This window comes from Dipodomys merriami, unplaced genomic scaffold (genome assembly GCF_024711535.1).
Source record: "Dipodomys merriami isolate MVZ:Mamm:240054 unplaced genomic scaffold, mDipMer1.0.p SCAF_286, whole genome shotgun sequence".
In the NCBI taxonomy this organism is placed as follows: Eukaryota; Metazoa; Chordata; class Mammalia; order Rodentia; family Heteromyidae; genus Dipodomys; species Dipodomys merriami.
In genome coordinates, this window is record NW_027204337.1 from 261,381 (window position 1) to 286,228 (window position 24,848).

The 24,848-nt window shown below is 39.4% G+C and overlaps 1 pseudogene; it reads right to left on the minus strand.

Moving 5' to 3' along the window:
• Positions 1-12,958: 12,958 nt before the first annotated feature.
• Positions 12,959-15,964, minus strand: LOC138838627 (zinc finger protein 717-like; annotated as a pseudogene).
• Between the last annotated feature and the right edge of the window lie 8,884 nt (positions 15,965-24,848).

Consider the following 24,848-nt stretch of genomic DNA (forward strand, 5'->3'; position numbering starts at 1 on the left):
TGGAAGTGCTCTGAAGTACAGCTTTGCACTCCATAGTCAGAGCCAAGAGGTAGAAGGTCAGCTTCTCTATTTCTGGGGAACTTGGGAGCTGAAACATGAAGCAATCTGAGGTTCCTAGCCAGAGTCTACCCTTCCCATCTTTCCCCAGTCTGGGGTGGATGATATTTTAAGGCTCATGGGTTTGTGCTGCCAATAGCACTTGTACCTCCAGGTGCCAGAAAGTGGCTACAAACCTCTGATTTTCGAGACAAGGAGAGTCAGGAGTTGTGCGTTTATATCCTGACCCTAGAGATTCTGATACTCACCCATGTGATTTTATAAACTTGCTTGTTGTGAATTGAAGCCAATGAATGGTAAACATTCCTTGAAAATGTCTTGTATAAACATATTGATCCTCTTTTCATCCTCTGCACTTCCTATGGCTTTTGAAATTTTCTAAATGCTGCTGGCACAGATATACTCCAATTGATGTGTCTGTTCTGACAAATTACAATTTCTCCACTAATATATTTAGCCTAATTTACATCACTTAAAATGAGAGAGACTGGCTGGGCAGGTGGTTCAGTGGTAGAGTGCTTGCCTTGGGTGAATGAAGCCCTGGGTTTGATTCCTCAGAACCACATAAGCAGAAAAAGCCAGCAGTGTACTGTGGCTCAAGTAATAGAGTGCTAGTTTTGAGCTGCAGGTCAGAGGGACAGTGCCAAGGCTCAGAGTTCAGGCCCTACAGGGACAAAAAAAAAAATGAAAGAAAAATGAGAGAGGTTTCCTATACATGTACACCAAAAACAATTGTTAAATTATGATATTCGTTAAATATAACAAATGTTAAAATATGTGAAAATTTGAATACAATCCAATGCCCTTGATATGTGTCTGCCTGTCCTGATTCTTGAACTCAAGGTCAGGAAACTGACCTTGAAAGCCGCATTTGCACTTCCCACTACTTTGGTAGTTTATTGGACATAAGTCTCTCAGACTTTCCTATCACCCTGGCTTAAATCAGTGATCCTTGTAGGGTTTCTTCATGTCCATCCCAGGGGACTTGTGGCAGGCACATGAGAAAGATTATTATAAGGTTTATTAGAAGGACCATATTTCCCAGGAGAGGGAGCACCCGCATTTGTCTCTCTTCAGGTTGCAACAGAATCTGGGGGGCAGGAAGTGAGTTAAGTACATGCTCAGGTGAGTCTGAGATGAGAGAGGGAGTGGCCAGCTGTAGGGAGGGAACTCTAGGTCTGAGAGGAGCTCAGGTCTGGGTGGAGCTGAGAAGAAAAGGTGAGGATAATACTAACTTTCCTCAGATGACAGCCTTCTGAGTAGCTAAGATTACAGTCATTAGACATGACAGCCCAGTTACAATGTCCTTTTGAAATTCAGATTATATCCAAATAAAATATTATGAAATAGAAAAGTTGACAATTTTAAGGCAAGATATTCAGTCACTAATCTGGATATGGACAGTCCAAATCCTAAAACAAACAGAAAATACCCCACCATGAAATTTGTAACAGTCCTCATCTTAAGTATTATGAATGTGAACACTTAGCCTATAATAAATTCACTTTAAGTTATTCAAAGTAAGAAAACATTCTTGTGATATGGGAAAGCCCAGTAGTAATGTGCAAACACTGCTTTTAAAGGATTCATATGGTCTTTCCTATCAAAAACTACCTCACTGAAGTAAACAGAGTAGATTTTCTCTTTTTGTAAATGTCACTGCAAAGTTCATGTAGTTTATGTTACCAATTACCATTGTGGGTAAGTGTAAGAAAAACCAGAATGCTGGATAAAAGAATTTCCTGTGTAATCAACCAACAAGTATAAGCAAAAGCACATACCTATATAAGTTGTTTCTTTTACATTTTATGGATCTACATTTCTGACTGTATTTTCTGTTAATATTGTTTAGTAACACATAAGACTTGACTCTTCTGTGGATTTGTCTTCAGTGGAGACTTGATTCAGGAAGGTTTCTTCTCCCATAAGAAGGCTTTATGCTTTACCAGTCCACCTATCATGTTCTGACCAGGAACTTCTAGGGTAAAATCACACAGGTTTTTTTCTGACTCTCTCATTTGGCTTCTCTCCAGGCCATGGTTCCAGAATCTTTATTCATTGTCAACAGCAAGAAAGATGAAAGGATCTCTGATAAGATTCTTTTACTTCTCACTCTGACATACCAGGTTATAAACCTAACTGTGTCCCAGATTGAAAAACAGAAAAAAAAAATAGATTCATGTCTCAGACCAGCTCTGTCGGGAAGACGGAGGACACCTAGTGGAGGAACTGGAATGGGTAGGGAGATGGCCAACAGACAACTCACACACAAGAGGAGTGAGTGCTGAGTGCGATTTATTGCAGAAAATAACAAGCTTTTATAGCAAAAGTGTTGATGACAAAGGGCAAAAGGTTACACAATCTTGCTGCAAGGTTTTGTTCTTGGGTGGTCACCAGCTGGTCGCCTGATCTTGTTTTTTGGATGACGAGCTATGACGATAGGCACTTCTTTTGGGGTTTACCTCTATTTTTTTTAATATTATTTTATTTTATTTGAGAACATACTGTACAGAGGAACTACAATTACATGGGCAGGATAATGCATACATTTCTTACCAAGCATTGCAGCCTCCTCCTTTGTTTACCCTTCACCTCCCTTCCCAGCCTCCCCCCTCCCCCCCTCTATTTTTAAGAAATACAATGGTTTTCGATGTTTATCACCAATTAACTATTAACCAGAGCATATGGGCAAGGTGCTGAACAGAAAGGCATGAACTCTAGTACTTCATGGTTACTTTGGTTTAGTTTTGTACTTTATACGTTTCAAATCTTTTCTAAGCAATTGTACTTAGAGGGTTCCCAATTTGTGGCCAAAAATCATGATATTCAGTATACTTAGTTAAATCTGGCCATATATCAAATTTAAGCTCATAGTGTCTTTTTTGTAACCCTTCCACATAATCGTTTACTCTTCTCCATAGAGGCCTTAACTGTCTCATAAGATCTTTCTTGTTCCTTCTTTAATGCTAATCACCAAGGAGACCTAGATCTAGCAAGTCTCTCAGTAAATGAAAGAGACTAATAGGAAGTTCTTTCTGCTAAGTAGTTTTTCCAACGGTTGCCATCCTTATCATACACATCTGTTAAAGGCTATGGATCTGGCGGAAGTCTTTGGGGTCCTCTAGATAATGGAGGATCCCACCATTTTCTTCTGATAAGCCATTGCCACCTTCCATCTACCAACTTTTTAGGAATTTTATTTAGCTTTTGGTCTAAATATCCCTCTACATCTTTCTTATCTACAGGATATCTATATGAGTCTATTGTATATGCTTTAGGATTAAAGGAAAGTCTCCAGTAGCCATACACTCTTTCTGCTCTGTGCCCACAGCTTCTTATAAATCTCTTACAAACAATTCCTTCTGCGGAAGTGAGGTCATGAAACCCCCAATACTTTTATATTTACTTATGACTTGTCTACTAGCCTCCACAAGAGGGGCTTTCAGGGTAGCATTTAACTCTGGTGAGTTAGTCATATTCTCACGACACTCATCGGATGTTGGAGTCATCAATACTTCTAAGAAAGAGCCTTGAATAAGGGAATGTTGAGCATGAGTAAGTACAATGAGCAGCAGGAACAGTAAAAGATTAATAGGCACTCCTATACAGTGAAGAAAAGAAAAACAGGAACAGAAACACATCTTTCCCAGGGGCTTGCCAGCCTTTCCAGGAGGTAGGCCTCTGGAAGCCCCATTCTCTGAGGTAGACTTCGGTGAAGTCCCATTCTCTGAGATAGATCTCTTTGAAGCCTCAATCTCTGAGGTAGACTTCGGTGAAGTCCCATTCTCAGAGATAGGCTTCTGTGAAGCTCCATTCTCAGGTCTAAAAGCAGGTTTCCCATGCTAAGCAGACTCCATCGGAGTAGGCATGGCAGATTCAGCTTTAGGAACATGTTTCTCAAAAAGCTAAAGGTGGCTTGTAGATTTAGCAGATGATCAAATCTTGCCTTCTAAGTTAAATGCAGATGTGCTTTAGTTTGTTTCTAGATTTTTAATGTGAGGACAAAGTTGCCTCACTCTTTTTGTGATTCAATGACATCTAGGAGGTAACTTCTCATGGAAGTAAAGGTTGGCTAGAATCTGGTCAGACATCACAGCCACATACACACATTAGACTATCCTAATGAAGTTTTAATGGATTTGCTGAAAAAGTGTGGTCAAACATAATTTTGACTGTTGTACAGGACTGAGTGTGTTATAAGTACTTCAATTACTCTCTGAAAATACTCTTGGACTTCTTTGTGGTATTTGTCTTTCTTGAAACTTAGTCCTTATCTGATGGTATTTATAGAAATCTTTGTTTTTCTCTAAGGTACGTACAAGTGTAGAAGTGCTGGACCATATTTCTATGTAATTCTATATTCAGTTCTTTTTAGGAATTTTTGTCCCATGTATGATAGTTTTAGATACCTGAGAGAAATGCACCAAGTTCACATTATTGTCACATCTTTCCTAGGTTTTGTTAGACTTTGGAAGGATTTTTGTTGTTTTGTTTAAAATTATGTCGACACTAACATGTATAAAATGGTTATTCTATTGTACTTTTGATTGGAATTTTCTCTTTTGTATTGATACTACTTTTATATTTTAATCTTCAAAATAAATTTTTTAAAATGCAGAAACGAGAGAAACATAGAATAAGTTTTCTAGTGCATGTAGGCAGCAGTTGGATCAGGGAGGGTGAGCAGACATAGTAAAGGAGAGAAATATGGTTTGATAAAACTATATTTGTGGGTGTGTCTATATGTGTGTTTGTGTGTTTGTGTGTTGTGTTTATCAATGAAACTTGCTGAAAGTGGGTTTCTCCTTTTCATTTGTTCATTTCATCTTTTTTTTTTTGTTTTTGTTTGAGATTCTTGGGGCTAGAAGTCAGGGCTTGAAAACTGTTCCTGAATTTCATTATGCTGAAGGCTACCACTCTACTATTTGAGCTACAGCACCATTGCTTCTAGGGGTGTTTGGGGGCTGTTGTTGTTTATTAGGTACTGAGATATCAAACTTAAAGTTCCATGCCTGCTAGGCAAGTACTTTATCACTAACCCACATTGCCAGCCCTAACCACACTGTTTTAAGAAAGGAGGCAGGGCTGGGAGTGTGGCTCAGTGGTAGAGTGCTTGCCTTGCATACATGAAGCACTGAGTTCCATTCCCCAGCACATCAGCAGAAAATTCATTGTGACTTATCACCAGTGAAATGCCAGAAAACTAGAAGTGACATTCTGGCTGGAAGTGGTAGCATGCCAGCCTTTAGTGAAAAGCCTAGGGAATATGCCAGGCCCTCCCTGAGTTTAAACCCCACAACTAACCATTGAAAGAAAAAAGAAACAATCCCAAACAAACAAAAACCTAATTACTTGCTCATTGCATTTGTTCTTTTATTTTTCTTTGTAGTTGTAACTGAATACTTCCTGTCACTCCATTTTCTACTTTCTTCCTTTCACTTTGAGGGTTTGAACCTTTGGACTTGCACATGGAAAGTGGATACTACATACCAACCTATTCTTTCTTCTTTTAACATAAAAAGTGTGCTTATAGGACAGGGAAGGTAGCTAAGTGGTACAGTGCTTGCATCGCAGGAATGAGGAGCTGGGTTCTATTCCTCAGGTTCTCATACACAGAAAAAGCCAGAAGTGGTGCTGTGGCTCAAGTGCTACCCTTGAGCAAAAGCAGCTCAGGGACAGCACCTGACCCTTGAGTTCAAGCCTAAAGACCAGCAAAACAAAAAGTCTGCTCATTTAAATTAATCAATGATTCCTCTGGAATTTAAACCACAAACTTACAAGTGACATAAGTTCACTTTCAATAGTATTGTCCTTCTGTCCAGAGAGTTCAGGGACCACACACAGAAGAGACCTTAGGCCTCTGCTGTCATTTATAAACTAGCTGTTGTACAACAGTAAGCATCAACACATACATTTCTGTTCTTACTATTTTGAACACAATGGAATTTGTAAGGGTAGATAAAAATAAGTGAAAGAAACCCTTCCTTTTCACCTATTTGTTGTGATAATAATGGATCTATTTTGCTGTGCACTCAAGTCCCACACTTGTCATTGAAGTTCTCTCTGAACTACTTTTCAATTCCTTTTCTTCTTAGGACATACACATTCACACACATCCTGAAGAATTTTTACTAGTTCATCTAACAATGTTTTACTACTAATTCTTCTAGTCCACAAGTAATTGTATCATCTACATAGGACAAGACTATTACATTAGGCCACTGACTTCTCTGACAGGTCCCTGTGTCAACAGTCAGCCCTGCAGGAAACACATGTACGCCTTGTCCCATGCTGCAGGTGCCATGCTGTGCTGGTGGTGGACTGATGGGGAGCACATACCCTGCTCTGGGCTTCTCACTCCTGTCCCAAGGGGCTTGCCAGGTTTGCCTATTGCATGAAGACTTTGGCACTGCCCTCCTCTCCTCAGCTGGCTCCTTACCAAACTTTTCTTTCCTGTACATTCCATTTTGAGTTCTGGCATAGACCATGAGCCCAACCAACTTCCACCACATCAGATGAAGTCTCCACATCAAACTTTTTGTAACAAACATTTAAGTTAAAATGCACATATAAAGTTTTGGCTGGGTTTTTCTCAGATCCCACATACAAGTGTGGCAAAAACGGTTGGCTGTGGATGCTCCAGGTAGTCATCTACTCAATGTACTGAGACCTGTATAACAGGGACTTCATACAAGGGTGTAAGTGATCCAGAAAAATGAAAGAGAAAAATTTAAAAGAACTTCTCAATTCATTGAGGGAACAGAAAATAATGTACACTTAATGTTAAGCTAATTGTGGGAGGAATAATGACCTAGAGCTGGACAAACATAAAGATATAAGTGCTCAAGGGAATGCAAGAGGGCCTTGGGTGGTCCCTGAGGGTCTAGTGAATATCCTATGATAGCCTTGTTCAGTACCCAGTGTGTTCTGTATCCCAGCTTCTGTCCCTTCCAGTCACTCTGAGGTGCATCATTCCAGGTTAACCTGAGGAAGAAACAAGGGCTCTCCTAACATCTTGTTCTCATTGGGATCAAGATGGATTGGGAAATGGAGGTTCTTCGTTAAATACTGAGATCTCTAGAGAGCAAACTCTTCAGGGTCCTGACTTTGAGTCATATTACCTGCCCCTGCTGATGATATCAGAATTTTCTCTAAAATAAATAGGACTTCATTTGTTTACTTTATCCAGTAACATTCACTGAATGACTATTGAAAATAATCTAATTTAGAGCTGAAATCTTCATACAAAGGCAGAACTCTTTTAGAGCTATAGGATGAACCATGTGGTAGGACCTTTGACATTCTGAAAACTTATGTAATTTAACCCACTCTTTGTGATTGCGTCTAGGGTGAATATGTACCTAAGTCATGGTTCACCACTTCTCTTCTGAGGACATAGCTTTTAGAATGAGCTGAAACTAAATATCCTGTCATTCACCCCTGGGAGTGGCCTTGAAATAAAGTGCAATCAGAAAGGGAAAAACAACAAAAATGCTTACACACATCTGAAGAGCTCAGATTGAAAAGAGGTTTTCTCCTACATCTATGTGCACACAGCACAAGATCACAGTCTTCTCGTTCAAATATATTGGTACTCTGGGACCTTAAATCATCACTACTTGATACTTCTTTTCTTATGATGCTGTTTCAAGTATACTGAAATATTTGGCCACATTTTATATGTTGAGATCTCTCTTTGAAGGTCTCAATCCCCACTTTACAGATGTGGACCACATTGTCCTGCATAGTATCTTGAACCTCTACAAGGACTTATGAACTGGTCAGAAACATAAAGATATGTGCATGTGGATTCACTTGACAAAAGAAACCAAAATATTTGTACAATCTATCATTACCCTGGCTTATAAGACAGTTCAATATCAACCTCAATTGAGGACAATGACTATACCCTATTGAGGACTTTAGGCTTAAACAAGAATGGTAACTTTTCTGCACGAGGGCCAAAAACCCATTCTCCAAAATACCTTCCCTGGCCCTGGAGTTCTTTCTACTCAGGGCCCAGGTACTGTCCCTGAGCTTTGGTAATAAAGGAACAAAAGTGTTGACAGTCTATCAACTTCATTCACCCCACCACTTGTGGGAAATTTGGTGATAATTGGCCATAACACTTTTACAGCAATTCCTACCTAGTTTGCCTTTTAATTGTGATCTTTAAACCTCATACTCTTGAGCAAGTAAGAATTCCGATGTGAAGCACCAGTGCCCTGTTAGATCAGGAGATCTTAATTACTTGATCCAAACAGGACTCATGGTGTCCACATAACAGGATATGAAATTCATAACATCATATAGCCCTATGCAAAGGTCCTTTTGCAATTACTTGGTAAAGGACTGTTTACATATCATTGGGTAAACCACACCCAAATTCTTCCACTAAATATTTGGAAGAATGTATTGGTTACACGTATCTTATTATTGGTCCTCAGGTTGAATTCAGGGGCAAAAATTTGTGAGGCTTCCTTTACCTTCTATACAAGATGCCCTTTTTTATCACTGATTTTTCACCTTAGGGTCTTGCTTCTGTGTCTGGGCCTTTCAACACACTAATTTTATAATTACATATGACAAGTAGCAAAAAAGATAGGCACATATACCCAGAGCCATGCTTTTATTAGCTAAGATACCATTTGCATGGAGCTTTTCCATGAGAGGGCCTACAAAACTATCTAATTTCAGCTTCCTGAGTAGTTAGTATTCCACTCATGAGGGAGTGTAATTGCTCATTTTTAATTGCTGGTCTGAAATTAAAAGAGAAAAGGGTACTTTATCAATTCAGTGAGCATTAAGTCCCTTTAATTCTGAATTCAAGCAAAGTGTTGGCCAAATGATAATAACAAAAATAATTCAAAACATTAATAAAATATGTGATCATCAGGCATACTTTTAATGAATGTGGTATGTTGGTTCATAATTTGAGGTATATAACAGGCCTAGGTAGGACTCCAGTCTGTGAACCATCCCTTCTCAGAAAGCATACAGTTTGTAAACATGGGAGAATGAGCGATTTCCAAATGGATAGTGTGTGTGTGTGTGTGTGTGTGTGTGTGTGTGTGTGTTTGTGTGTGTGTCTGTGTGGTACAAATAGGAAGGCGAAGGGCACAGGTGCCTTCCAATGCCATTTTTTCCTACTAGGCCTCTGCAGATAAGCAGAAGGGTTGGGCTTGGAAGGTTCGTCAGCGTTAGAGCACTTGCCATGCATGCATGAGGTCCTGGGTTTGATACCCCAGCACCACATAAGCAAAAAGAAAAAAAAAGCTGGAAGTGGCACTGTGGCTCAAGTGGTAGAGTGCAAGCCTTGAGCTGAAGAGCTGAGGGACAGCACCCAGGCCCAGAGTTCAGGGCACAAGACCAGACCTCCCACCCCAAAAAAGAAGAAAGGTGAACAGTGTGATGGAAGGGGTTAAGCGAGCAACTAGCTAAATCTTGCAATGTGAACTCCACTGTCCTTATCTTGTAAATGGAATCATAGGCAGGATTTAAGGATTCCTTTTTTTATTGTGAAAATACTGTAAAGAAGAGTTATTATTTTTGAACAATTGAAATAAATACGGAAATTGTTGAAGCCACAGGAAGCCTGAGCTGAAGCACTGAAGGAAACCTTTTCACAGAGAGAGATTTCATCAGAACAGCCTACTGAGCTCATGCTTTGATTCCTAGATTTTATGGAGGCCAAGATGAGAGAATCTCCTGTGATGCCAGCCAGAGCTGGCTTCAAAGACACACACACACACACACACACACACACACACACACACACACTATCCATTTGGAAATCGCTCATTCTCCCATGTTTACAAACTAGCTCTGGCTGGCTTCAACTCAGTTCCTGAGTTCAAAACCTCATATTGGCACAAAAATGTTCCTTCATGAATGTGTGAAAGTAGTGCTCTACATGTAACCAAACAGCTCTGGACATATCTAGAAGACTGGCTTATATAGGATCAGGAGCCTTGGTCTTGGTCTATTAATTAAGCTCTTCCTGATGTAACAGAAATTGTTTCTAAATGCCTCCAGGATATCTTTAATTACATAACTATACAGTGGCATCTATCTTGGCTCTAGAAATTCTAATGTTAGGTCAAACATCGTGTTTCTGTAAAAGAAGACAGTATATTTGTTGGAAGCCACATTATGGTAGATGGAATAATGAAATCTATTACACAGCTAGCAGTCTGCAAGCAGCCTGTTGTAACAAAGACTTGCAGTCCAAAATACACTTAGACAGCTTGGAAACAGGACACAAAGGGGGGGGGGGAGAATAAAAACAGCAATGAGAAACCAATCAGCACCAAGAGAGTGCTGAATTGGGACACTATGATGACCAGAAGCAAGCCAGGAGACAGAACACAGGACATGATTACAGAGACATGTGGCATGGCATCTGGTGCCACTGCTGGGCCAGCCTAAGTAGGGCCTAAGCAGGAGGCAGGTCTACAGGAAATTCCCAGTTCCAGGCACTGGACTATCAGTTTGAGTAACATATCAGCCAAATGCCCATGCCTGCTTGCAGGGATCCAGCCACACACATCAGTTGGGTGGTAAGTGATGGATGGGGCATTTCCTTCCCCCTGCATGAAAACAAGATGCCAGACCCCACAATCTACCATGTGGCCAATAGGGCACCAGCCACACCTGACCTCCTTACTTAATATTACTGTATTATTAAATCAATTTATAAAATGTTACATCCTCTTTATCATTTTGTAAACATTTAAAAATTTGCTTTTTTAAAAGCCATTTTTCTTGAGGCCCACCTCTGAAAGAATAATTCTCACATTCACCAAAAATTATACATTCTTCTCTTTTTTTATTTTTATTTTATTTTTTTAAATTTAATTTAATTTTATTTGTGAACATACTGTACAAAGGGGTTACAATTGCATGGGCAGGATAATCGTATATTTCTTACCAAGCATTGCAGCCTCCTCCTTTGTTTACCCTTCACATCACTTCCCAGCCTCCCGCCGCCCCCCCCTCCGCAATCCCAATCCTTCTCCTTCCCTCCCCGCCCCTCCCCCCCACAAACCTACGTTGTAAAGCTCATTTTGGACATGACAACCTGTACTTCTCATCGTTGCAACAGGTCCACCTGTATCCTTAAACAACTGGTTTTTCCCCATCTCCTCCACAAGTTATACTGACATCAAATATAGTGAAAGCAGGGGTTATACTGTGGGGGAGGGACATACAAAGCAACAAGGAGATAATCTTATAAATGCGTTAGAAACACATGCATGAAAGAAAAAAACATTAAAATACATATCTAAGGGTTCATTTTCCTGACATCACATTATCTGACCTTTTCTGCTTGACTCATACATATACTAGATATTGCAAATAAGGGAAACCATGGGACCTATGTTTCTTTGGGCCTGGCTTACTTCACTTAATATAATTTTTTCCAAGTTTTTCCATTTCCTAACATTCTTCTCTTGAATAGTTTATTTCTTCCTTCTTCCTCACTCCTTCCCTTCCTCTTTCCCTCTCTCACTTCCCTCCTCCTTCCTTCCTTCCTCTCAGGGCCTAGAAGTGATGCTGTAGCTCAAATGGCAGATGGTTTTATTTTTTGTTAACTTCAATTTTTGTGAGAGATTGATCAATAACTTTGTGTGCTTGATTATTTCCCCTAATGTCATATCTACTTTGGCCTTCTATGAGATAACACAGGTGTGACACATGTTAACACTGGTGTTTTATTATAGCTCACTCAGCAGAACAACTAAATGGGCTAAGAGTGAATCAATCACAAGTTGTTCATCACCAGTGATTAATTAAAGAAAAGTGCAAGCACTGAAAACACTTTGGGGTTCTCCCCCAAGAAAAAATGCAGAGATTCTAGTCTTTATTAATCCATCATGTTTTTAAATATTTATCGATTGGTTGTACCATTAGATGAGTTAGGTCATTAATACATTTTCTATTGAGCATTGTTACACCTCCAAGAAAGACTTTACTATTGTTATGACTTTTTCTAGAAAATTTTTCCATTTTTTCTACATATGATTTTTCTCCTCTTTTTGTGTGAGGGTGTTTGTGTGTGTGTGTGTGTGTGTGTGTGTGTGTGTGTGTGTGTGTGTGTTGTGTGTCCTGTGATGAACCCTGAGCTGTGTCTTGTAGTTCGAGGACTCCACATCTGCTATATCATAAGGTCTCTATCCTGTATTTGTTCTGTATTGCAATTTCAATTTTCTTACAGATCAAAGACATTCCCATTTGGTACAATCCTAAGTTATTTCATTTGTGTGAATCAACATATGTGTGTTAAGCTGTGACTTCCAGGTCTTTCCACATTGGTCACACTTATAAAGTTTCTCTCCTTGTATTCTGTGATGGATGTTAAGTTGTGCCATCCAGGTGAAAGAATTTCCATGTCTGCTACATACATAACATTTCTCTCTCGTGGGTTTTTTTCTGATGGACAGAAATGGGTATGTTCTGGATGAAAGACTTTCCACATAGGTTACATTCATAAAATTTCTCTCCTGTGTGTGCTCTCTGGTGGATAGTAAGTTGTAGCTTCTGGCTGAAAATCTTTCCGCAAATACGACATTTATAAGGTTTCTTTCCTGTGTGTTTTCTGATGGACAGTGAGGTTTGACATCCAGGTGAAAGTCATTCCACATATGTTACACTCATAAGGTTTCTTTCCTGTGTGTATTATCTGATGGACATTGACGCTTGATTCCAGAGAAGGTCTTTCCACACATATTACATTCATAAGGTCTCTCTAATGTGTGTGTTTTCTGGTGCACAGTAAGGTTTCTTTTATGGGTGAAAGACTTTCGACACAAGTTACATTCATAAGGTTTCTCTCTATTATGTGTTCTCTGGTGGAGATTAGGATTTGATTTCTTGGTGAAAGATTTTCCACATCTTACATTCATAAAAATTTCTCTCCTGTGTGTGCTCTCTGGTGGACAGTAAGGTCTGCTTCTGGCTGAAAGACTTTCCATACATATGACATTCATAAGGTTTCTTTCCTGTGTGTATTCTGATGGACATTAAGGTTTGACTTCCAGGTGAAACACTTTCCACACACGTTACATTCATAAGGTTTCTCTCTAGTATGTGTTCTCTGGTGGCGAGTAAGTATTGATTTCTGGGTGAAAGACTTTCCACACTTGTTACATTCATAAGGTTTCTCTCCTGTGTGTGTTCTCTGGTGCAGAGTAAGATATGCCTTCCAGGAGAAAGACTTTCCACAAATGTTACATTCAAAAGGTTTCTCTTTGGTGTGTGTTCTCTGGTGGACAGTAAGCTTTGATTTCTCGGTGAAAGACTTTCGACACATGTTACATTCATAAGGTTTCTCTCTTGTGTGTGTTCTCTGGTGGAGAGTAAGCTTTGATTTCTGTGTGAAAGACTTTCCACACTTGTTACATTCATAAGGTTTCTCTCCTGTGTGTGTTCTCTGGTGGAGAGTAAGATTTGCCTTCCAGGAGAAAGACTTTCCACAAATGTTACATTCAAAAGGTTTCTCTGTTGTGTGTGTTCTCTGGTGTCTAGTAAGATATGCCTTGCATATGAAAGATTTTCCACAAATGTTACATTCAAAAGGTTTCTTTTTTGTGTGTGTTCTCTGATGAACAGTAAGCTTTGATTTCTGGATGAAAGACTTTCCACAGATGTTACATTCATAAGGTTTCTCTCCAGTATGTATTCTCTGGTGGACAGTAAGCTTTGATTTCTGGGTGAAGGACTTTCCACACATGTTACATTCATAAGGTTTCTCTCCTGTGTGTGATCTCTGGTGTCTAGTAAGATATGCTTTGCATATGAAAGATTTCCCACAAATGTTACATTCAAAAGGTTTCTCTTTCGTGTGTGTTCTCTGGTGGACAGTAAGCTTTGATATCTGGGTGAAAGACTTTTGACACATGTTACTTTCATAAGGTTTCTCTCCTATGTGTTTTCTCTGAGGGACAACAGGGTGTTTCTTCTCAGGGAAAGACTTTTCACACTGTTTACATTCATCAACTACAAAAGACACATGAGGACTATATGCTGCACACATCTTACCAGGTTCACTGAAAATACCCATGCTCCGACAGCCAGTGACCTTTTCTATCATCATTCCTGAGGAGTTCCCATTATACTTAATCAGTTCTGACTTCTGTATGGAGCTCAAATGAAAACTTTTCATATGTCTCACTTTTTCCTCCCCTTGATTACTATTCATGATTGCTACTTCAGAGAGATACTTATTGTGACTTTCCTGGCAGGTGCTAATCACATCCTCCATTTCTAGGACATCTAAAATGAATAATAGAAAAATAGAGAAAAACATAAATGAGATCCATAAATTCCTTAATGTAAAGATATTTCCTCACATTCTGTTACAATATTTTCAAATATCAAAGCATTGCTTTATGCAGAATATATATATTTCTCTGTAATGTAGTAATTAAGAAAGTAGCACTGACATTTTACAATGGAAAATAATGTTTTTCTTTATTTCAGATTTTTATCTTTTTCTCAAGGAAATATTTACTCAAATTATTCATCTCCGTACTCTTAATGCTTCCATTCTGAATCTCCCTCTATGCCCAGCACCACTGATAAGAAATTGTCCTGATCCTATTTTCCTCCTACCTGCAAAATACTAGTTTAAAATAAAATGAGATCTCACTACATTTATTATTGTCTTTTTTCTTTATGAATGACTTCTCTACAGACAAAGAGAATTGCTAACATTAACTACACTGGAACATCAAATTCAGTTTGTCTCCACGAGAATTCTGGATTGACAATTCCTTGAGACAAAGGATCACCTAGTTCTCTTCCATACATGACTCAGGGGCACTAGGAATACAATTGCTCTGTACATCTCAAGATAAACAGACCAACTGGGCTCTGGACCCAACATCACAATTCAAGATGCTTTAACTCACCTGTGAAATTCTCTTCTGAGCCTTCTCTCATCCATGGTTCGGCACCTTGCTCCAGCTTCACAATCAATATAGGTTTAGGAACACAGTGCCCTGTGAATAAGAAATAGTGGAGAACTATTGCTCTTGCTGGGTCATCATTAATGTAATGTTGCAGACATCCTGTTCACTGGGTTGCTCCTAAATCTGGTATCTCAATTCTTTTATTTTTGGGGAGGTGGGATTGGTTGTGGGGCCTGAACTCTGAGCCTGGGAGTTGTATCACAGCTCCTAAGCTCAAGGCTAGCACTCTACCAATTGAGCCACAACACCAGTTCTGTCCTTTTCTTCTTCTTTTTTGGTGCTGAGGAATCGAACACAGGGCCACAAGCATGCAAGGAAAGTGCTCTACCACTGAGCCACCTTCCCAGCCCATGGTTTCTCAATTCTTAACAGCTCCAAGGTGTATTTCCCCCCAGCTTTGGGTTTATTTTGCCAATGTGTGGCTTGAACTCAGCTCTTTTGCTCAAATCTAGCATTCTAGTAGTTTGTGTCTTGGCTACATTTCCAGTTTTTGAATGGTTAATTGGAGGTAAGAGTCTCATGTTCATTTTTCTACAATTGCTGTCTTCAAACCAAAATCTTCAGATTTCAGCCTACAGAGTATCCAGGATTCCAAGCATGAAGCAATGCAACCTATGGCAGGTTTGGCTTACAAATACACACTTTCACACTTTCAACTACTGATTTCCAGATCATACTGACAGTAGTAATGTATATTCTCTCTAGACTGTAGTTCTTCCAAATAAAAGTGACTTTTGCTCACCCAAAGACATTAGGTTGCTATAAGTCTCCAGCATTACTTCTCTATGAAGGGTCCTCTGACCAGGATCCAGATCCTGCCACTCCTTCCTGGTGAAGTTCACAGCCACATCATCAAATGACATCAGCTTCTGTAATGGCACATTTCCATCAGGAAATTGGACCTGGGTCATGAGAATTCCAATCTGGAATTTCATTATGCTGCAGGTATGCTTTTGTCTTACATAAAAGGTTTGCAGCTGGCTATGTTATCTTTTCACTGGGAAAATTATATACCAAATTAGAAATATTTGACAATACATAAGCCTGGACATTAAAATACACAGATGTGCAGGGCACTGGTGGCTTATGCCTGTAATCCTAGCTACTGAGGAGGATGAGGTCTGAGGATCAAGGTTCATGGCCAGCCAAGGCAGGAAACTCCATGAGACACTTATCTCCAATAAACCACCAGAAAACTGAAAGTAGCACTGTGACTCAACTGGTAGAGCACTCACTTTGACCTGAAGAGCTGAGGGACAATAACCAGGCCGAGAATTCAAGCCCCAAGACCAATAAAATGTTACAGATTCCCTAATGCATGGAAACACATTTCTGCTGCTAGCAATAGAGACAACATAAAAATTCTAAGGAGACAATAATCTGGCATAATGACATTAAGTCTAAGGTGGTGTCTAAAAAATTATATTATTATTTTTAATAAAATTTTAGTTCATAGCAGCATAACAATGAATTAAACAAATATTTTCTCAGCATTTACATATACTGCTTCACCATAAATCCTATTTAGACCTTCTAGTAGCAAGTACTCTCATAAGCAAGCAGAACACATTCAGGATATCACATGGGATACAGAACATAGAACATTACTAGATCAAAGAAAAGCAGTGTCCACATGAATGCTCAAAAAACAGTAACAGTACTCCAGAACATAGCTAATAATTTATTGGGCCCTTATAAGATTTGATTTAGTTCCCACATAAAAATATCCTAGGTTAACCATGTTTGGTTTAAATACTAAATATTGAAATGTGGTCATAGATACCCTGATATTTAATTCCTATGTAAAATAGAACTGCTACCATGAAATTTTGTAAACTTTCTCTACATTCTACAATAAAAAATATAGGTGGGAGAGGAATAAAATGTTCCTTGAGAAGATTTTCATTTTAATAGGCCTTCATGGAAGGTGGAGACAAATTGATAGAGACTCAAGGAACACTCAAGATGACAAAAATGATAAATATGACCAAATGCTCAAATGTGTTAAATATTCCTGAGTCATTTCTCCAATAGATCCCTAAAGATATATTTCCACTTTTGTTAGTGAATAGTGAAATTCCTCAGAGATCAAAATCCATTCCTGAGCAAACACCTGTGAGATTTTGCAACAAATGATATTTCTAACTGAGAAAACCTCATCACTGTATTATTTTTTTTTTATCAAAACTACTTATCTTATACTGGCAGTGAATGAAAATATTTAAAAGTAATGGTATGGAAAAACAAAACTGACTACCACGACAAATGAGGTTAGACCAAAGATAACAGAATCAGGTGAAATCAAATTTTTTTGTAGTTTATCAGTTGGAGGAAGGACGTACTTTTATGTATGGAACTCTGAAGTTAAGCTGAATGGGAAAAAGGTTTGAGAGGTTGGAAATCCAGCCTGACAGCACTGAGAGAACTGAGAGCTGGCTCTGAAGGCTTAAAAGAGAATTCTGGAGAGGGTTAAGAGATTGGAGTGCAGGCCTTTTCCTTACTGTTGGAAAGATAGCATCTGAAACTGAGCTGCTGTTCACCTTGAAGGCTAGGTAAGGTGAACTTTATGTCTGCATATTCTCTGGGCGCCAGGCTTCTGTATCAGGAGAAAAAGAAAACATTTTTTCCTCACAACCTGTTGTGGCTCAGATTGTAATATTAATATAGATACTTCAATTTTGCATGTTATCAATGGTAATCTTCCCAGTGTGAACTCAGGAACTATGTTTGCTTGCTGGCAACCAGAGACCAAGTGCCAGAGAGGCTTCAGAACCCTGGTTTCCCCTAAGTCTATCTGTTTATGTTTTTGTGTTTCTCTAATTTTCATTGTTTCTGGAATCCTGTAGAACTCTCTAGTCCATAATTTTCCTATACTATGGGTAAGAAAAATGTCAATCCTAAGAGCCATGTCAGCAAACTAACAATAATCACAAGAAAAACTGGTTCCCAGATAGATCATTGAAGAAAAGAAAAAACAGAGATATTCGGAGGAAAGAGAGAATGAGAAAAGTAAGAAAAAATGATTCAAAGATAGATACAAAGAGAGAGAAAGAGAAAAATAACCAACACAAGTGAGTAGAAAACCAAAAGTAGACAGATTTTAGAGGAAAGAAATCTTGTGAGGATACTTTAGAAAACCAACAAGATTTTGTAAAAAGACCATCAAGTTTAGCAACAAATATAGCCTCAGCTTCAAGTAAGGCCAAGACCATGAAGTATCCAAGAAGTATATAGGGAGAGTAATTTAAGTACATATAGGTTAATCATTCCTTTAGAACACACGAAGGTGTGTATGACCACACTATTTCCCCAATTCCAGCAAAATTTCATTGAGATAGTTTAATGTTACTCATGAGGATGAGATCTGGTTGCAATCTACCCTTCACCTTCCATGAGATGGAACCTGCTCTGTGTCACTACATCACATAACAGGTATGACTACATGTTAAGACAAGATAAAACCTAGACATTCTGAAGCCAATCTGAATTCAACTTTGAAAGAATATAACCATTTAATCTGCTAAACCTACAAGTAATCTTTATCTCCTAAATCTACAAGCCAACTTTATCTGATTTATGAATATGTTCCTGAGGCTGATTCTGTGTGGTTGGTATTGTTTTTAATTATTGGACATCTTTAGGTTCATATAATGGAGTGGAAAACAAATGAGAAATAAAAAAAAACAACTCACCAGAAATCCATTCATTCTGTCTTGCTGCTGACAATGAACAGAAGACTCTAGAAGCACAGCTGGGATATAAGGCAAATGACGTATTCAGAAATGAATCTGTGAGATTTTGGGTCCAGAATTTTCTCTTGCAAACATGATACATGGGTAGCAAAACCATAAAGTTGCCTTAGAAGAATCTTTAATGTCTCAGGCAGAGCATTAAAATCTCCAAGAAACACAAATCCAGTCCATTGCCTTGTAGATAGATATTATTAAACCAACTAATTTCTATATTTATGTACACATTAAATTCGAAAAATGAATGTTCCCACAAATATTATTGAATACTTGAAAGCAAAAACATATCACATTTCCACTAAAAGTATTTATTACTGAATATACCACGGGATGTAGGAACTGCTTTTTTTAATGCAAAGGTATCCTAGGAATCCATTGGAATTTGTGTTCTACCTCATTCATTTATATATTTTAAGACCAGGGAAAGCATGTATGATGTAGCACAGTAGTTTTCACCCAATTTAGAGAAAAAATGTCTACAGAATATATTTCTTGTGTTATAATATTTCAACAATTGTTGTCAAATGGCACATTTCACTGTACCCTTTGCACACCTATGCAATGTCTTGCAATTTCCATTTAACATGCTTTGGCCAAAGGGACATGAGTAAAGATGAGGTAAACCCAGGTTTGAGAAGTCCCTAATGTTCATTTCCCTAAACAGTCTTGGGAAGAACCTTGGCCATCCTAAAGATACAACATAAAATACTGCATATAGGAGTGACACACCTGAAGATAAGCAACACCTACAAAGCACACAACCTTGAGTAAGACATATTACCTCAAGTTTTCTTCTGTAATTTTTCTTTTAAGGCCAAATGTCCCTGACCAATACTTTCTGTACTACCAAGCAAAACCAACCAATAAGAGCTAGCCTTAGCAAATCCTTACATGGGACATTTAACATAAGATTGCATGATTAAATACTAAAAATCATAGTGGTAACAGGCTGAATAAATTAGCAAGAAGAGGATTAGGGATTACTACATTAATAGTTACTTTGTCATAACAATTACCCCACCTTCCCAAACCACAGCCTCAGGTACCCTCTCTTAACTTGGCTCTGTCTTATTCCTCAGTCAAGCGCATCACAATTCCTGGAAATTAGTTTAAAGCTTGCAACAACACAGAGTGATTGACAGTGGTATAGGAAAGAGTACCACATGAATCTGGTGCTAAGGGAAGTAGCAACAATTTTTGTAGTAGGTAAGGGAAGCTAGCAACATCTTCCCATTCCTGTGCTTTTCTGCTTCTTCCCTTTAGGGCCTCTCAGAATTGACATGGTCTGTCCATTTAGGATGGAGATTCCTATTCATAGGGTGCTCTGCTTCAAACATTGCTAGGCTTCATTCCTAAAAATACAGGACCAGCACTCACTACTGCAATATCCCAGGTACAACTGTCTCTAGAAACAGGGTCATGTACAAATACTTGTGAGCTCAACCCAGGAGATTAAAAACTCAAGCCAAACAGATTAAACTATCTCTAGGAGAAACAACACAGAAGCCCCAAATACAACTGCAATGTAAGAGGACTCAAGGCAGGCATATTTGTCACAATTTCACTAGAATTCTTCCTGTACTCCTCTTATACTTGGGCAAAGGAAATAAAGTCACATGGGTTAATAGAAGAATCCCTTGGTCTTGGAGTACAAATGCACAGCTCTTGGGCTCTCCTCATCTGGACAATGACCCAGCTTGCTCTCAGACATTTGGAAACCAGGTTCTTGCATCTGAAGGCCCAGAGGCTAATGGCAGCAAAAACATCTGAACCTCAAGCAAATTATCAACCCCAGACTGGAGAAAAGCATGGAAAGGGAAGTAGGCACTTTGGCTCAAGTATAAAGCTCTCCCTGAGCTTAGGAGCTCAGGAATGGTGCTTGCAGGCCCAGAGTTCAGGCCCCACCAAACAAACAGAAACAGAAAAACAAACAGAAACCAGTGGAGGGTAGACTCCGGCGGCAATCACACAGTTCCTACCTGACACCAGTTCCAAAGCCTGAGATTCCTTCAAGTTACAGCTCCCAAGCTCCACTGCACAGAGCTGGGCGCCAACCTCCTGGCTCCCACCTGTGGAAGGCCAAACTGTACTTTAGGCCACTTCCAGCAGCAAGGCAAAGGAAAAGAATCAGGAAGACGCAGACTTAAAACGCCCGTGGTGGGCGGGAAGACACATGCGCAAAAGCATCTTCTGCCCCACCTCCACCCTCCAAAAAACAAAAACAACCCAGGACTTTCAAAGAAAATATCCTCCTTGGTGACTACAATTCCCACAATGCTCAGTGCCACCCTGCTACATACCTGGGAACAAGTGTGCTCTTGTGCATTGGGACTTTTCTCTCCCTGCTGTGGGAGTTAAGCTCAGTTTCTTCTTGAAAACCACTGTTTCCTCTTGAAATACATAAGACCAACCAGAAAATGGATATATATGGGGAGAATTGGATACATTGGCTTTTTGATTCTTAGTTCTAATAATGAAATTGAGGTTATGAGACTGCGTTGCTTATACCTTTCTGTTTATTCAATGCCTGCCTTCTGTTGAATGTAAATTATATCTCTGTTTTGTCTTAAATTTTTTTAATATATCCCCTCCTACTTTACAAAGATATTGTCGGGCGCCCGTGGCTCAAGCCTGTAATCCTAGCTACTCAGGAGACTGAGATCTGAGGATCGAGGTTCAAAGCCAGCCCGTGCAGGAGAGACTGTGAGACTCCTGTCTCCAATAAACCACTAGAAAACCGGAAGTGATGCTGTAGCTCAAGTGTTAGACTGCTCGCCTGGAGCTGAAGAGCTCAGGGACAAGCGCCCAGGCCCAGAGTTCAAGCCCCACAACTGCCAAAAAAAAAAAAAAAAGGTATTCAAAACCATAAACTTATACCTCTGTCATTTCCCATTGCTGTAATGAAAACACTGGCATAAAATAGTGACATTGTTAGGTAAGTATGCAGCATAATACTTCTGGTGATTTGGATTTCACAAAATCTAACAATTAATTTTCCAGAAACTCCCCAGTTCTATCGATGAAATCAAATGAATATTTGTTTTTTTTTCCGAATTTTGCATTTCTTTGAAGGATTTTATGTTTTGTTTTGTTGTTGGTCCTATGGCTTGAACTCAGAACTTGGGCACTGTCTGTGAGCAGTTGCTGTGCTCTATTTGCATTTCCTTTAACAATTTGTTCAAGTAAGTAGTGAAAAGTTTCCTCACAGGGATTCTTATGAACATGGCACATCACCTCCATTTCCCTTCAAAGAGATAGTGGTTTAGGGTGTCAGGAATGAATGCAGGAGGGATAGAAGAGTGAAGTTTAGGCTAGGCTATGTTGATGTGAATCTTAATCACTTGCAAACCAGTCTGCTTTTGTCTTTTCATTTTGCATGTGAAAATCTCTTTAGACTTCTTACCTCTTCTCTGATCCTAACAGTTCCTCTCAGTAGCTTTAGGCTACATATCTAAGGGACCTCAGATTTGTCTTCTCAGACCTCATCCATTAAAATGTGCAATAAATCTTTTGTCTCCTGCGGCAATCCCATCAGAGCACAAGCAAGGCTCTGAGAGACAATGGGATGATAATTAAGGGGACAGAGAGATGGCTGATGACACAGTTCTGCTATATTTCTCCAATGCTTGCGTAATATTGGTCTAGACCCACTGTGCCCAAAAGTGCAAACAGTACACATCTTTCCTCATTCTATTTCAATACATCTTTTCCACCCAAGCCTCCAGAGAGTTAAAGCCCCAGGCCAAAAAGCTAGAACACACACTTCCTCAAACCAAGAAAGGGCAAGGACTTGCAGTCCTGAGGGTGGGAGTCAATGGCCCTGAAGCCTTTGCTCACATTTTGTCTGCTCCTGCAAGGCACCACAGGGTCTACAACAGTCTCCCTCTCTCTTATCAAAGAACCTACCCTTGTCTCTTACATGTTTATTGTGATTTTTTGTAATCCCTTCCATAAAAAATAATTGGGAAAGACTGGATTGGAAACTTTCACTTTTGATTTTAGTTCTCCAGTGTATGGGTTCAACATGTCTCTATTGTGGACTGGAACTATTCCTCATGAAAATGGGAATCAAAGAGCATATTTGAATGTATAGACTTCAACTTAAAAGCACCTCTAACAATATAAAGAAAAAATAATTTCATTCTTTAAAACTAAATTCCTGGGAAGTGGCACTGTGGCTCAAGAGGTAGAGCGCTCGCCTTGAGCTCAAGAGCTGAGAGACAAGTGCTCAGGCCCAGAGTTCAAGCCCCAAAACCAAAAAAAAAAAAAAAAAATCCTCCCTAAAACTAAATTCCTGATAGACAAAGAAATAAAACTGGGGTGCTTCCAAGAGTACCTGTGAAATGTAGCTTTCTTTTCTTTCTTTTGTTTTTCTGTTAGTCATGGGGTCTGAAGTCTGGGCCTAGGTACTGTTCCTTGGCTCTCTAGCTCAAGGCTAGTGCTCTACCATTTAAGCTACAGTGCCACTTCTGGCTTATTCTGCTTATGTGGTGCTGAGGAATCAAACCCAGGACCTCATGCATGCAAGGCAAGCGCTCTACCACTGAACCATTTTCCATCCCTGAAATATAGTTTTCATTGTTCAAGCCTACATTTGTGATGAATTTCTTTATTCTTTTATCCTTTTGTTTTGTTTGGTTTTTGGTCATGCCACTTGAACTGTGAGCCTAGGAACCATCCCTTAGCCCTTCAGCTCAAGTCAAGGGCTCTACATTGTGAGCTAAAGCACCAATTCTGGTTTTCTGGTTTTTATTGGAGATAAGTGTCTCACAGACATACCTGCCATGGCTGACTTTGGACTGCAATCCTCAGGTTTCAGCCTTTTGAATAGCTAGGATTAAAGACATGATGTACGAGCACCCAGCTTGCATTTCTTTTCTTTTATGTACCAGCCCTGGTGCTTGAACTCAGTGCCTGGACACTGTCCCTAAAATTTTGCTCAAAACTAGCACCCTATGTATGTGGTACTAAGGACTTGAACTAAGGCTTCATGCATGTTCGGTAAGCACTCTACCACTGTTGCGAGACAGCCACAAAACCAACGGTGCTCTGGAAGGGCTATGGGATGATATTGGAACAGACTGAGAGAAGGCCAATGATGAATCTCACTTTATTTCAGCAATAACCTTAGCTATAGACACTTTCTAGATCTGTCCATTGCTTCCATCACATTGTTCTAGGACTCACTGTGCCTACAAATGCAGAACATATGCATCTTTCCAAATTCTATTTCAACCTTTGCCCACCAAATACCTAGAGGTAAGCCTTCAGGCCCAGAAGCTACAAGGAACACTCCCTCCTACAAAAAGGGCAAGTACTTATAGCACTGAAGGTTGGAGTCTGTGGTCATGGAGCTTTTGCTCATACCTTGCCAGCTCCTGGCACCTCAGGGTCTGCACCACTTCTGCCCTTTTCATTTTGTAAATTGAGCAAGTGTCTATCAGCCTGAACCTTGAAAATCAGTAGATCATACATCTCAGGGAGAATGGATGAAAAAAGAAATACCAAAACAATAAACAGGAAAATGCCTAAGAAATAGCAAAAAGAGTGCTATTTCCCCAGCTGAATTCCTGCAGGTAATGGAGAAGTGATACAGCTAAGCCTGCATGGTGGAGAGACCAATACCAGATATCTGACCCTGAAGCTGCATAATACCTAAGCTTAAATTATTGAGGGCAAGGTTCCTCAAATATGTTACTGGATATTGGTACAAGTCATATTTCCATCATATTTAAGAGGGATAACACAGATGTACTGACAATTAGCATGACACATCATTTTTAACTGGGTCTTTAGCAGGTCTATGTGATTATCAACATATATCATTGCTGTTTCCAAATCATAAAACATATCACAATCATTTTGTCTACTCCCACCTGCATATCAAGGGTACCAAAAACATTTCAAACTAAAGCATTAACATGTTATGCTGTATATATGGTTTGTACAAAGATCACAAGAGAAGCAGTAGCACTAGCAATAAGAGTCTGGGTAGCAATAATGAGGGCAACCAATATTCCCCAAAATCTGCAGCAATGGCTAAGAGTCCTCTGAACCTCAATAGCAAACC